Source organism: Ostrea edulis, chromosome 7 (assembly GCF_947568905.1).
Source record: "Ostrea edulis chromosome 7, xbOstEdul1.1, whole genome shotgun sequence".
NCBI classification, from domain to species: Eukaryota; Metazoa; Mollusca; class Bivalvia; order Ostreida; family Ostreidae; genus Ostrea; species Ostrea edulis.
The window spans coordinates 54062690-54066584 of NC_079170.1; the positions used below are offsets into that span (position 1 = coordinate 54062690).

The window sequence follows — 3895 nt, forward strand, 5'->3', positions numbered from 1 at the left end:
CAACTTTAATTCCCAGCTCTTGCAGGTATGATAGGGAATCACGAAATCCTCGGTCCACAGTAAAAATGTCATCCTCTTGAACCCAACTGCGGATGTCTTCAATGTTTTTTCTCATTATGTGGTTCAAAATGCTGGCATCATTATTTCGTGCAAAGTATGGTCCCATCACCGAAATGAAATATCCTGAGGTGGAAACTATAACCATGGGTTTTACCAGTGGTCTTCCCTTGTGGAGACTAAATGACTGTCGTTGGAATTTGAAAGTACCACTTTTAGTAATATATATATAAGTTCCATCCAGGACAAGGATCACTTTCGGACTTGCAACGTCTCCAAAGAGGGTCTGTGCGAGTGGTCGTGTGTGATGATTGATGATCTCATCCCTGGTGATGTGCTGAAACCCAATGTTTTCTGAGACAAATGTGCCATTTATGAGGGCTGATCTAACTGCCTTGATGCTTCTGGAGATACTAGCCTTTGAAATATTAAACAAGGTAGATAAAACTCGGTTTGACTCTCCTCCTCTCATCTTCATCAAAAAAATGGCAAGGCTTGTCTTCACTGTCCTTAATGGAGTTGACTTCACCCTGCCATCAATATATTTCAGCAAGTCATCAAATGCTGTCTTTGAAATTCCAAGAAGATCAAAATAGTCTTTTTCTGTAAGTTGATTATGGCTTTCAAAATTAAGTCTCATTTTTTCATTTTTCAATACCTCTAATCTTAAAAATCTTATCAGCTTGGTGATTGAGTGTCTGTTCAGGGTTGTTGTTGATGAAATACAGTCCACAGCCTCAATATTTCTTTGTAAGTGGATTGGGCAACACCTGGATCCAGCTGGAATAATTATTTCATGTGACAAAAAAAGTTGATGTCTCAGATCAGTTGGCACTACAACAAGTTTTGGACCAGGTGTTTTGCAAAAACAGCATGCTGAATGACCTCTGGGTGTGCAGGAGAAAGGAAGAGTAACTGAGGGAGGACTAGGTGCCTCAGGTTGTGCAGATTGTACAATCTCTTCAGGAATCGGTACTAATGTCTGAATTTTTGCCATTTCATCCTTTTGTGAGAGAAGTGACTTGTACCTGTGGCGGCATTTGTTGCAGAGTGAGTCCTTATCATTTGGAGTCCTACCTATAAGGGAATTTTTACATTTAGAATGTAACCTTTCATTTTCAATAGATGTTATCAATTTTATGCAATCCTTCCTATACATGTAATGTTGACAATGAAGTATTATATCTTCAAATGATACCAACCAGTACACTTGGTAACAAGAGACCTAATCTTTCTGGGGATGGAATATCTGTCCTTTAAACGGGTTCTTCTAGGACAGGTGAAACATGTATACTCTTTTGGACCTGTGCTGTGTGTACGAGGCATCTGGAATTTCAATTAATTACCAAATATTACTAAATGACACAGTGCCATATTATTTGATCTATACTGAACACTATACCTTAGTCATTATTATAAACAAGATGTACATGGGAGACACTAGGCAACAAAGAACATTAAACAAGGTCAAGAACTTTGGTAACAAAACAAAGGTCAAATATAAAAATATGAGAGTTCTGAACCATTCAAAAGTTATGAGCAAAAGTTTTAGACAGACAGACAGACAGAAAAAAAACAATATACCCCCTCCCCCAACTTTAGTTGCAGGGGCATAGAAGTACTGATGTGAATTAGTGTTGTGCTTTTATCAACATTATATCAATCAAGCTATCATAAAATATACATGTATGTACTTGTAGATTGTATATCACTTTGTTAGAATTCATGTTATCTTACTTGATTTGAATAAAAAATGCATTATGTTGTACTTTTTAATTTTTTTCAATGAGTGGATTTTTCTTAGTTTGTTGCATCTAGAAGAAAAAAATCAAACACCTGTGTGCAAGACTATGTGCTCATTTTTATTTTAAAATAATTGAAAGAATTTGTGTATATTTTCAATATATCATGTAGAATGTTTTTTACTGATAGCATAAAAGTATAAAAAAAAAAATCAAACACCTTACTTACATAATGTAACATTACAAACATATATATTTCAAGAGTATTTTTAATGAGTGGATAATATTTTTGCAATCTAATAAAAACTAGATGTTGGATCCTCCCGCATACATGTATGCTAGTAGGGCCTATGCAACCGGATTTATCCTTTAATTTTAATTAGATTGCAATTTTTTTATTTATTGCTTTCAGAAAATAATCAATCTTTGTGCTTTATCTAAACGTTACATGTATGCTTACAAGTTCATTTTCAATGCATTGCAGGAGTTCACTATCTCTGAATAGGCGGTCTACTTTGAGTAGCTTCCCTTTATTTGAAAGTTTTAGTTTTTATTTCTCTAATTTTTAACTTAAAGTCAAACATATATGTTAATTTTTTATTTTGCAATAAAAAATGTATATTTTAAAATGTAATTGTATGAAATTACTTTAATTTTATTTAATTGAGTAGAGTCATTTTGGTAATTTATCTTAATGCACTTTGTATAATGTTTGATGCAAAAATATAAATACAAAATATAACGTTTTCGAGGATTCCCGATCCCGGCTTTATCAGCCCCCGAAAATTGACTCAAAAGATGCGGGGTTAAAATTGTTAGAAGGTTGTAATTAGGTTATAAATTCATATTGATGTGTTCTTTAAAATCAATAATCTTAATACAGTATAATTGATATGGTATGAGAATGTGTAATGAACGTATACTTTGGTAATACATTGTGCTTCTGATGGACCTAGTTCACATTCATGATTGGATCCGCCGGACCTTGTTTACAATAACAAGGCTTAATAACGTGTATATATATTTATGTAGAAAGTATTTAAAGGATTTTAAAATATATTTACTTACCTTTTCATGATATCTTTGCTGAATCGAGTGATGTTTACAAACAGCGCTGTCAACTCTTGCTTAATATTTCTGCACACGCCAGATGACCGGACGACACGCGTATTTATCTTTTTTTTTTTAATTTTTTTTTTTTATATGGGGCGAGTTCTTCACGGAGAAAAAAAAGCATTTCAAATAAGTTTTGTTATGCCAGTACTTCGTTTCATACTTGATTTTTTCTCCTCGAAGAACGCGCCCCATTTTAAATATTGTCACAAAGTTGCAAAAACACAAGAATATTCCGGAAAATACCTATCCGCTGGGGGTTTCGGTACTTAGTAATGCTAGGGAGTTGTCCTGTTTGACCAGAGTGACCCACACATGTAATAACCAAGTCATGTAGATTGGAAAAAGGCACATAACTTTAAAGGAAACAGTAATTTATTTTTCAAGAAATATGTAGGCCATATATGGCACTTTCTGAATCTAGCTCTTTACTTCGCATTAGCTCCGTGTGAACGCTAAGCGAAGCTAATTCGAATTAAATGTAGACGCATGCGTAATGGCCAATTTGGGTCACATGCATCATACCCATGGTCAGCTATATATTAATGTAAGTTTTGTACGAAAAACTAAGCAAAATGATAATAATCACTAAAAACATGTACAAACAGCATGTCATTAGATAATGTCAGACGTAAATCTGTGCTCTGCATAGGCATACTGAGTAATACATGTGGAAGAATTTTTTTTAAATACGACAACGTTTGAAAATAGTGATAATATGATTTTCTTTTTTACATTTTTTAAAACAAATATGCCGCTCATTGTTAATTTTTATACCATATGACGTCATAGTAGACTTATAATACGTATTAGTAATTAAAAATTACGTCATAACAGTAGTCAGCGGAATGGTGAAAAAGACGTTCCGAAGTTTTAAAATTGGGCCAATGAAGAAACAATATATTGTCTAGATTGAATGCTGGTTGTCGGAGGAAATAACAAGTAATTTCTTGGGAGCATATAAATAAACACGACAAAAAATT

General features: G+C 33.6%; 1 pseudogene; it reads right to left on the reverse strand.

The window, feature by feature from the left end:
- Positions 1 to 2735, reverse strand: part of LOC125679006 (uncharacterized) — a 4067-nt pseudogene extending 1332 nt beyond the window's left edge.
- Positions 2736 to 3895: the final 1160 nt, after the last annotated feature.